We start from the raw sequence: 12,257 nt of genomic DNA on the forward strand, positions 1-12,257 counted from the left end.
GGTTGTTCTTGTGTCAGGAGAAAGTCCTGAAGCTTCAGGACAGGATTCGTTGCTTCCTTTCTCGTCCACAAGTGTCGATACATTCGGCAATGCAGGTGCTGGGCCTCATGGTCTCAGCATTCGACATGGTGGAGTATGCTCAATTCCATTCTCGCCCCCTCCAGAGGCTGATCTTAGCCAAGTGGGACGGCCTGCCTCACCGGATCAGGTCTCATATGATCTCTTTGACTCCGGAAGTCCGTCTGTCGCTGCTCTGGTGGCTCCAGGACCAACAATTGTGCAGGGGCCGTCCCTTCTGGATATCCAACTGGGTCCTGTTGACGACAGATGCCAGTCTAAGAGGTTGGGGCGCGGTGCTGGAGCAGCACTCTTTGCAGGGTCGGTGGACCAAGGAGGAATCTCTCCTCTCGATCAACATTCTGGAATTGCGGGCGGTCTTCAATGCATTGAACCCAGCCCAGCATTTGATTCAGAACCGTCCTGTTCAAGTACAGTCGGACAACGCCACCACAGTGGCTTACATAAATCATCAAGGCAGCACTCAAAGCCGTCTGGCAATGAAGGAAGTCTCACGGATTCTACGTTGGGCAGAACGCCATCTACCGGCAATATCGGCAATATTCATTCCGGGGGTCCTGAATTGGGAAGCGGACTTTCTCAGTCGACAGAACGTACATGCCGGCAAGTGGGGCCTCCATCCAGAAGTGTTTCAACTCCTCGTGGAAAGGTGGGGTCTTCCAGATGTGGATCTGATGGCGTCTCGACACAATCACAAGGTTCCGGTCTTCGGAGCAAGGACAAGGGATCCTCAAGCAGCATTTGTGGATGCGCTGGCGGTGTCGTGGAGGTTTCGGCTGCCATACGTGTTCCCTCCGGTGTCACTCCTGCCCAGGGTAATTCGGAAGTTCAAGCAAGAAAAAGGAAATCTGCTTCTCATAGCTCTGGCGTGGCCCAGACGGCACTGGTTCTCAGACCTGCAAGGCCTATCGTCAGAGCGTCCAATTCTACTTCCACAACGCCCAGACCTCCTCGGTTCAGGGCCCTTGTGTCTACCAGGACCTAGCCCGGCTATCTTTGACGGCGTGGCTCTTGAAGCTTCTGTCTTGAGGGCTAAGGGTTTTTCCTGAAGAGGTCATTAAAACTATGTTGCGGGCCCGGAAACCGGCTTCTGCTCGGATTTACCATAGGGTCTGGCATTCATACTTTGTTTTTTGCGCATCTAACAATTATGACGCTTCCAAGTTTAGTACAGCCAAACTTTTAGCTTTTCTGCAGCAGGGCCTAGATTTAGGCCTGCGTCTGGCCTCCCTCAAGGTTCATATCTCTGCCTTGTCGGTGTGGTTTCAGAGAAAAATTGCGACTTTACCTTATGTTCATACTTTCACTCAGGGTGTGTTGCATATCCAACCTCCCTATGTCCCGCCTGTGGCTCCTTGGGACTTGTCGGTGGTTTTGGAGGCATTGCAGGAGCCTCCATTTGAACCTCTTGGTTCAGCTGACCTTAAGTGGCTTTCCCTTAAGGTGGTGTTCTTGCTGGCTATTGCCTCTGCTAGAAGAGTGTCAGATCTTGTCTTGTAGTTCCCCATATCTGATTTTTCACCGTGACCGGGCGGTTCTTAGGACTCGTCTGGATATTTACCTAAGGTAGTTTCTTCGTTCCACCTTAATCAGGAGATTGCGGTTCCAGCCTTTGTCTCTCCTGATTTGTCTCCCAAAGAGCGGTCTTTGGATGTGGTACAGGCTCTCCGTATCTATGTGAAGAGAACTGCTTCTATTCGAAAATCTGATTCTCTCTTTGTTTTGTTTGGATTTCACAAACGTGGCTGGCCTGCTCACAAGCAGACTCTGGCCAGATGTAGTAGAATGGTGATTGCACATGCTTATGTGCAGGATGGTCTGTCACCTCCTGCTCACATTACGGCCCATTCTACTCGGTCTGTTGGACCTTCTTGGGCGGACCAACGTGGTGCGACCCTTGAACAATTGTGCAAGGCGGCTACGTGCTCCTCCGGGAACACGTTCATAAGGTTCTGTGCCTTCGATACTGCCGCTTCCCAGGATGCTTCCTTTGGACGCCGGGTTCTTGTGCCCGCTACAGTGCATCCCCTCCCATAAGGAACTGCTTTAGGACATCCCCATTGTCCAGACTTGTGGAGCCCAGTGTACCCCGCAGCAGAAAATAAGATTTTACTTACCGGTAAATCTATTTCTCGTAGTCCGTAGTGGATGCTGGGGACTCCGTAAGGACCATGGGGAACGGACGGGCTCCGCAGGAGACATGGGCACTTTAAGAAAGAATTTAGATTCTGGTGTGCTCTGGCTCCTCCCTCTATGTCCCTCATCCAGACCTCAGTTAGAGAAACTGTGCCTGGAAGAGCTGACAGTACAAGGAAAGGATTTTGGTAATCCAGGGCAAGATTCATACCAGCCACACCGTATAACTTGAGATAAACATACCCAGTCAACAGTATGAACAACAACAGAGCAATAGGTCAACCCTGATGCAACCATAACATAACCCTTATTTAAGCAATAACTATAAACAAGCATTGCAGAAGAAGTCCGTACTTGGGATGGGCGCCCAGCATCCACTACGGACTACCAGAAATAGTTTTACCGGTAAGTAAAATCTTATTTTCTCTAACGTCCTAGTGGATGCTGGGGACTCCGTAAGGACCATGGGGATTATACCAAAGCTCCCAAACGGGCGGGAGAGTGCGGATGACACTGCAGCACCGATTGAGCAAACACAAGGTCCTCCTCGGCCAGGGTATCAAACTTGTAGAACTTTGCAAAAGTGTTTGAACCTGACCAAGTAGCCGCTCGGCAAAGCTGTAATGCCGAGACCCCTCGGGCAGCCGCCCAAGAAGAGCCCACCTTCCTAGTGGAATGGGCCTTAACGGATTATGGCAGCGGCAATCCAGCCGCAGAATGAGCCTGCTGAATCGTGTTACAGATCCAGCGAGCAACAGTCTGCTTTGAAGCAGGAGCACCAAGCTTGCTGGAAGATTACAGGATAAACAAAGACTGTTTTCCTGACCCTAGCCGTTCTGGCTACATAAACCTTCAAAGCCCTGACTACATCGAGCAACTCGGAATCCTCCAAGTCAGTAGTAGCCACAGGCACCACAATAGGTTGGTTTATATGAAAGGATGGAACCACTTTCGGCAGAAATTTTGGACGGGTCCGCAATTCTGCTCTATCCGCATGGAAAACCAGATAGGGGCTTTTATGTGACAAAGCCGCCAACTCTGACACACGCCTAGCCGAAGCCAAGGCTAATAGCATGTCCACCTTCCACGTGAGATATTTAAACTCCACCGTTTTGAGTGGTTCAAACCAGTGGGATTTCAGGAAACTCAACACCACGTTAAGATCCCAAGGTGCCACTGGAGGCACAAAAGGGGGCTGAATATGCAGCACTCCCATTACAAACGTCTGAACATCAGGTAGAGAAGTCAACTCCTTTTGAAAGAAAATGGATAGGGCCGAAATCTGGACCTTAATGGAACCCAATTTTAGGCCCAAATTCACTCCTGACTCTAGGAAGTGAAGGAAACGGCCCAGCTGGAATTCCTCCGTAGGGGCATTCCTGGCCTCACACCAAGCAACATATTTTCGCCATATACGGTAATAATGTTGAGCTGTCACGTCCTTCCTAGCCTTTATCAGCGTAGGAATGACCTCATCCGGAATGCCTTTCTCCGCTAGGATTCGGCGTTCAACCGCCATGCCATCAAACGCAGCCGCGGTAAGTCTTGGAACAGACAGGGCCCCTGTTGCAACAAGTCCTGTCTTAGAGGAAGAGGCCACGGGTCCTCTGTGAGCATTTCTTGCAGATCTGGATACCAAGTCCTTCGTGGACAATCTGGAACAATGAGTATCGTTCTCACTCCTCTTTTTCTTATTATTCTCAGCACCTTGGGTATGAGAGGAAGAGGAGGAAATACATAGACCGACTGGAACACCCACGGTGTCACCAGGGCGTCTACAGCTATCGCCTGAGGGTCTCGTGACCTGGCGCAATACCTCTGTAGTTTTTTGTTGAGGCGGAATGCCATCATGTCCACCTGTGGCAGTTCCCACCGACTTGCAATCTGTGCGAAGACTTCCTGATGAAGTCCCCACTCTCCCGGGTGGAGGTCGTGCCTGCTGAGGAAGTCTGCTTCCCAGTTGTCCACTCCCGGGATGAACACTGCTGACAGTGCGCTTATGTGATTTTCCACCCAGCAAAGAATTCTGGTGGCTTCCGCCATCGCCACCCTGCTCCTTGTGCCGCCTTGTCGGTTTACATGAGCCACTGCGGTGATGTTGTCTGACTGAATCAGAACCGGTTGGTCTCGAAGCAGGGTCTCCGCTTGACGTAGGGCGTTGTATATGGCCCTTAGTTCCAGGATGTTGATGTGAAGGCAAGTCTCCTGATTTGACCACAGACCTTGGAAATTTCTTCCCTGTGTGATTGCTCCCCACCCTCGGAGGCTTGCATCCGTGGTCACTAGGACCCAGTCCTGAATGCCGAATCTGCGGCCCTCAAGAAGGTGAGCAATCTGCAGCCACCACAGGAGCGACACCCTGGCCCTGGGGGATAGGGTGATTAACCGATGCATCTGAAGATGTGATCCGGACCACTTGTCCAGTAAGTCCCATTGAAAGGTCCTCGCATGGAACCTGCCGAAGGGAATGGCCTCGTATGATGCCACCATCTTTCCCAGGACTCGAGTGCAGTGATGCACAGACACCTGTTTTGCTTTTAATAGGTTCCTGACCAGTGTCATGAGTTCCTGAGCTCTCTCTATCGGGAGATAAACCCTTTTCTGGTCTGTGTCTAGGATCATGCCCAGGAAAGGCAGACTAGTCGTAGGGACCAACTGCGACTTTCGAATATTTAGGATCCAGCCGTGTTGCCGTAACACTTCCAGAGAAAGTGCTACGCTGATCAGCAACTGCTCTCTTGATCTCGCTTTTATGAGGAGATCGTCCAAGTATGGGATAATTGTGACCCCTTGCTTTCGCAGGAGTACCATCATTTCCGCCATTACCTTGGTAAATATTCTCGGTGCCGTGGAGAGACCAAACGGCAACGTCTGAAATTGGTAATGACAATCCTGTACCACAAATCTGAGGTACGCCTGATGAGGCGGATAAATGGGGACATGAAGGTATGCATCCTTTATGTCCAGAGACACCATAAAATCCCCCCCTTCCAGGCTTGCGATAACCGCTCTCAGCGATTCCATCTTGAACCGGAACCTTTTCAGGTACATGTTCAGGGATTTTAAATTCAATATGGGTCTGACCGAACCGTCCGGTTTCGGGACTACGAACATGGTCGAAAAATAACCCCTTCCTTGTTGAAGGAGGGGAACCTTGACCACCACCTGTTGAAGATACAATTTGTGAATTGCAGTTAACACTAATTCCCTCTCGTGGGGGGAAGCTGGCAGGGCCGATTTGAGGTATCGGTGAGGGGGCATCTCTTCGAATTCCAGCTTGTATCCCTGAGATACAATCTCTATTGCCCAGGGATCCAACTGGGAGTGAACCCACTTGTGGCTGAAATTTTGAAGACGCGCCCCCACCGGGCCTAGCTCCACCTGTGGAGCCCCAGCGTCATGCGGTGGATTTTGTAGAGGCCGGGGAGGACTTTTGTTCTTGGGAATTAGCTGTGTTGTGCAGCTTCTTTCCTCTGCCCCTGCTAAGAAAGGACGCACCTCGAACTTTCTTGTTTTTCTGAGATCGAAAGGACTGCATTTGATAATACGGTGCTTTCTTAGGCTGTGAGGAAATATATGGCAAAAAATTTGACTTTCCAGCAGTAGCTGTGGAGACCAGGTCCGAGAGACCCTCCCCAAACAATTCCTCACCCTTGTAAGGTAAAACCTCCATATGCCTTTTTGAGTCGGCATCACCTGTCCATTGCCGAGTCCACAGGACCCTTCTGGCAGAAATCGACATAGCATTGATTCTAGAACCCAGCAGACTAATGTCTCTTTGAGCATCTCTCATATATAGGACAGCGTCCTAAATATGCCCCAGGGTCATTAATATAGTATCCTTGTCTAAGGTATCAAGTTCCTCAGATAAGGTATCCGTCCATGCTGCTACAGCACTACACACCCAGGCCAACGCGATTGCCGGCCTCAGTAAGGTACCTGAATGTGTATAAATGGACTTCAGGGTACCCTCCTGTTTTCTATCCGCAGCATCTTTGAGGGTAGCCGTATCCTGTGACGGCAGGGCTACCTTCTTGGACAAGAGTGTTAAAGCCTTGTCCACTCTAGGTGAGGATTCCCAGCGTAACCTGTCCGTTGGCGGGAAAGGATACGCCATAAGAATCCTTTTGGAAATCTGCAGTTTTTTTATCTGGAGATTCCCAAGCCTCTTCACATAACTAATTTAGCTCATGTGAGGGGGGAAAGGTTACCTGTGGCTTCTTTTCCCCATACATATGAACCCTCCTGTCAGGGACTGGGGTTTCCTCTGTGATGTGCAACACATCCTTAATTGCTATAATCATATAACGGATGGATTTAGCCAATTTTGGCTGTAACTTTGCATCATCGTAATAGACACTGGAGTCAGAATCCATGTCGGTATCCGTGTCAACAATTTGGGATAGTGGGCGCTTCTGAGACCCTGACGGCCTCTGCGACATAGGATCAGGCATGGGCAGGGACCCTGACTGTCCTAAGGCTTCAGCTTTTTCTAACCTTTTATGCAGAGGTTCTCAAACTCGGTCCTCGGGGGCCCACACAGTGCATGTTTTGCAGGTCTCCTCAAAGAATCGCAAGTGAAATAATTAGCTCCACCTGTGGACCTTTTAAAATGGGTCAGTGAGTAATTAATACACCTGTGCACCTGCTGGGTTACCTGCAAAACATGCACTGTGTGGGCTCCCGAGGACCGAGTTTGAGAACCTCTGCTTTTATGTAAGGAAATCACACTATCATTTAAAACCTTCCACATATCCATCCAATCAGGTGTCGGTGCCGTCGGCAGAGACACCACATTCATTTGCTCCCGCTCTCCTTCCACATAGCCTTCCTCATCAGACATGTCGACACAAGCGTACCGACACACCACACACACAGGGAATGCCCTTTTTGAAGACAGTTCCCCCACAAGGCCCTTTGGAGAGACAGAGAGAGAGTATGCCAGCACACACCCCAGCGCTATAACCCAGGAATAACACAGTAACTTAATGTTAACCCAGTAGCTGCTGTATATTGTGTTTTTGCGCCTAATTTATGTACCCCCCCTCTCTTTTTACCCTCTTCTACCGTGAATCTGCAGGGGAGAGCCTGGGGAGCTTCTCAGCGGAGCTATGGAGAAAAAATGGCGCTGGTGAGTGCTGAGGGAGAAGCCCCGCCCCCTCGACGGCAGGCTTCTGTCCCGCTCAAATATGTATTTTCTTGGCGGGGGCTCATACATATATACAGTGCCCAACTGTATATATGTGTACTTTTGCCAAAAGAGGTCCATATGCTGCCCAGGGCGCCCCCCCCCCCCTGCGCCCTGCACCCTTACAGTGACCGGAGCATGTGAGGTGTGTGGGAGCAATGGCGCACAGCTGCAGTGCTGTGCGTTACCTCAGTGAAGAACGGAGTCTTCTGCCGCCGATTTCGAAGTCGTCTTGCTTCTCATACTCACCCGGCTTCTGTCTTCCGGCTCTGCGAGGGGGACGGCGGCGCGGCTCTGGGATCGGACGGCGAGGGTGAGATCCTGCGTACGATCCCTCTGGAGCTAATGGTGTCCAGTAGCCTAAGAAGCAGGACCTAGCTTCAGAGAGTAGGGCTGCTTCTCTCCCCTCAGTCCCACGATGCAGGGAGTCTGTTGCCAGCAGAGCTCCCTGAAAATAAAAAACCTAACAAAATACTTTCTCACAGCAAGCTCAGGAGAGCTCACTGAACAGCACCCAGCTCGTCCGGGCACAGTCTCAAACTGAGGTCTGGAGGAGGGACATAAAGGGAGGAGCCAGAGCACACCAGAATCTAAATTCTTTCTTAAAGTGCCCATGTCTCCTGCGGAGCCAGTCTGTTCCCCATGGTCCTTACGGAGTCCCCAGCATCCACTAGGACGTTAGAGAAAATAAGAATTTACTCACCGGTAATTCTATTTCTCGTAGTCCGTAGTGGATGCTGGGAACTCCGTAAGGACCATGGGGGATAGACGTGCTCCGCAGGAGACTGGGCACTCTAAAAGAAAGATTAGGTACTATCTGGTGTGCACTGGCTCCTCCCTCTATGCCCCTCCTCCAGACCTCAGTTAGGGAAACTGTGCCCGGAAGAGCTGACACAACAAGGAAAGGATTTGGAATCCAGGGTAAGACTCATACCAGCCACACCAATCACACCGTACAACTTGTGATAACCATACCCAGTTAACAGTATGAACAACAACTGAGCCTCCATGTACGGATGGCTCATAACAATAACCCTTTAGTGAAGCAATAACTATATACATGTATTGCAGAGAGTCCGCACTTGGGACGGGCGCCCAGCATCCACTACGGACTACGAGAAATAGAATTACCGGTGAGTAAATTCTTATTTTCTCTGACGTCCTAGTGGATGCTGGGAACTCCGTAAGGACCATGGGGATTATACCAAAGATCCCAAACGGGCGGGAGAGTGCGGATGACTCTGCAGCACCGAATGAGCAAACTCAAGGTCCTCCTCAGCCAGGGTATCAAACTTGTAGAATTTAGCAAATGTGTTTCAACCTGACCAAGTAGCAGCTCGGCAAAGCTGTAAAGCCGAGACCCCTCGGGCAGCCGCCCAAGAAGAGCCCACCTTCCTAGTGGAATGGGCTTTTACTGATTTAGGATGCGGCAGTCCAGCCGCAGAATGTGCCAGCTGAATCGTGCAACAGATCCAGCGAGCAATAGTTTGCTTTGAAGCAGGAGCACCCAGCTTGTTGGGTGCATGCAGGATAAATAGCGAGTCAGTTTTCCTGACTCCAGCCGTCCTGGAAACATAAATTTTCAAAGCCCGGATTACGTCCAGCAACTTGGAATCCTCCAAGTCCAGAGTAGCCGCAGGCACCACAATAGGTTGGTTCAAATGAAACGCTGATACCACCTTTGAGAGAAATTGGGGACGAGTCCTCAATTCTGCCCTGTGCATATGGAAGATCAGATACGAGCTTTTACATGACAAAGCCGCCAATTCTGACCCACGCCTAGCCGAAGCTAAGGCCAACAGCATGACCACCTTCCACATGAGATACTTTAGCTCCACGTTTTTAAGTGGCTCAAACCAGTGTGAATTCAGGAAATCCAACACGTTAAGATCCTAAGGTGCCACTGGAGGCACAAAAGGGGGCTGAATATGCAGCACTCCCTTAACAAACGTCTGAACTTCAGGCAGTCACATCCTTCCTAGCTTTTATCAGCGTAGGAATCACTTCATCTGGAATGCCCTTTTCCGTTAGGATCCGGCGTTCAACCGCCATGCCGTCAAACGCAGCCGCGGTAAGTCTTGGAACAGACAGGCCCCTGCTGTAACAGGTCCTGTCTGAGAGGCAGAGGCCATGGGTCCTCTGAGATCATTTCTTGTAGTTCTGGGTACCAAGTCCTTTTTGGCCAATCCGGAACGATCAGTATAGTTTTTACTCCTCTCTTTCTTACTATCCTCAGTACCTTGGGTATGAGAGGAAGAGGACGGAACACATAAACTGACTGGTACACCCACGGTGTCACTAGTGCGTCCACAGCTATCGCCTGAGGGTCCCGTGTCCTGGCGCAATATTTTTTTAGCTTTTTTGTTGAGGCGGGATGCCATCATGTCCACCTGTGGCAGTTCCCAGCGATTTACAATCTGTGTGAAGACTTCTTGATGAAGTCCCCACTCTCCCGGGTGGAGGTCGTGCCTGCTGAGGAAGTCTTCTTCCCAGTCGTCCACTCCCGGAATGAACACTGCTGCCAGTGCTAGCACGTGATTCTCCGCCCATCGAAGAATCTTTGTGGCTATTGCCATTGCCAACCTGCTTCTTGTGCCGCCCTGGCGGTTTACATGGGCCACCGCCGTGATGTTGTCTGACTGAATCAGTACTGGGTGGTTTTGAAGCCGGGGCTCTGCTTGACTCAGGGCGTTGTAAATGGCCCTTAGTTCCAGTATATTTATATGTAGTGAAGTCTCCAGACTTGACCACTGTCCTTGGAAGTTTTCTTCCCTGAGTGACTGCCCCCCATCCTCGGAGGCTTGCATCCGTGGTCACAGGACCCAGTCCTGTATGCCGAACCTGCGGCCCTCGAGAAGATGAGCACTCTGCAGCCACCACAGCAGAGACACCCTGGCCCTTGGGGACAGGGTGATCAACCGATGCATCTGAAGATGCGATCCGGACCATTTGTCCAACAGATCCCACGGAAAGATCCTTGCATGGAACCTGCCGAAGGGAATTGCTTCGTAAGAAGCCACCATCTTTCCCAGGACTCGCGTGCAGTGATGCACCGATACCTGTTTTGGTTTCAGGAGGTCCCTGACCAGAGATGACAATTCCTGGGCCTTCTCCACCGGGAGAAACACCTTCTTCTGTTCTTGTCCAGAATCATACCCAAGAACAGCAGACGCGTCGTAGGAACCAGCTGCGACTTTGGGATATTCAGAATCCAGCCGTGCTGTTGTAGCACTTCCTGAGATAGTGCTACTCCGACCAACAACTGCTCCATGGACCTCGCCTTTATAAGGAGATCTTCCAAGTACGGGATAATTATAACTCCCTTCTTCCGAAGGAGTATCATCATTTCGGCCATTACCATGGTAAATATTCCCGGTGCCGTGGAGAGACCAAACGACAACGTCTGGAATTGGTAATGACAGTCCTGTACCACAAACCTGAGGTAGTCCTGGTGAGGTGGGTAAATGGGGACATGCAAGTAAGCTTTCTTGATGTCCCGCGACACCATAAAATTCCCCTCTTCCAGGCTTGCAATAACCGCCCTGAGCGATTCCATTTTGAACCTGAACTTCCTTATATAAGTGTTCAAGGATTTTAAATTCAGAATGGGTCTCACCGAACCGTCCGGTTTCGGTACCAGAAACATTGTGGAATAGTAACCCCTGCCCTGTTGAAGGAGGGGGACCTTGATTATCACCTGCTGGAGGTACAGCTTGTGAATTGCCACCAGTACTACCTCCCTTTACCTGGGAGCAGCTGGCAAGGCTGATTTGAGGTAACGGCGAGGGGGAGTCGCCTCGAACTCCAGCTTGTATCCCTGAGATACAATTAGTACAGCCCAGAGATCTACTTATGAGCGAACCCACCGGTTGCTGAAGTTTCGGAGACGCGCCCCCACCGCACCTGGCTCCGCCTGTGGAGCCCCAACGTCATGCGTCGGACTTAGTGGAAGCAGGGGAGGATTTTTGTTCCTGGGAACTGGCTGCCTGGTGCAGCTTCTTTCCTCTACCCTTGTCTCCGGCCAGAAAGGATGCTCCTCTGACCCGCTTGCCTTTCTGAGGCCGAAAGGACTGCATTTGATAATACGGTGCTTTCTTAGGCTGTGAGGGAACCTGAGGTAAAAAAGTCGACTTCCCAGCAGTTGCTGTGGATACGAGGTCCGAGAGACCGTCCCCAAACAATTCCTCACCCTTATAAGGCAAAACCTCCATGTGTTTTTTTTAGAATCAGCATCACCTGTCCACTGCCGAGTCCATAATACTCTCCTGGCAGAAATGGACATTGCATTAATTCTAGATGCCAGCAGGCAAATGTCCCTCTGTGCATCCTGCTGTCAAAGTCAGAAAAATATCACGCTGCACATTGCCATATATGCACCTCATGCGTGTGCCCGCTGCACGTGCATGAAGCCCTCCCGTGCGTGCGTATACTCGCGGTCGCGTGCACTCGCAGGCGCACAGTATGCGCATTTACGGTAGAGTTTGTGTGCGTCTAGCGGGCGACTCAATCGTTACATATTTTAGTCATATAATGTATTTTGTAGATTATGGTCCCTTTGATAGAATCTGAAAGTTTAGTCAATGTAGTATGTTCAGAGACAAAGAGATTCCTCTTTGTTTGATACGAAGGGTCAGACAGGGGTGACACAGTGGTGTTTAGTATCCATCGGAAGAGAATATAATTAGCAATATTCCGGTGTTGGTTTGAAGCGGATTACTCGCTCGTGCGTATAGTTATGGACATAAGAAGTTTATGGACATTTACTATATTTGCACTTTATTACCCATGCGGCGGGAAACCCAGTTTCCCTCCCACCTGAGCAGTTTGGAATAGTCACAGCCCACCTGTATGAACC

This window comes from Pseudophryne corroboree, chromosome 5 (genome assembly GCF_028390025.1).
Source record: "Pseudophryne corroboree isolate aPseCor3 chromosome 5, aPseCor3.hap2, whole genome shotgun sequence".
Lineage (NCBI taxonomy): Eukaryota > Metazoa > Chordata > Amphibia > Anura > Myobatrachidae > Pseudophryne > Pseudophryne corroboree.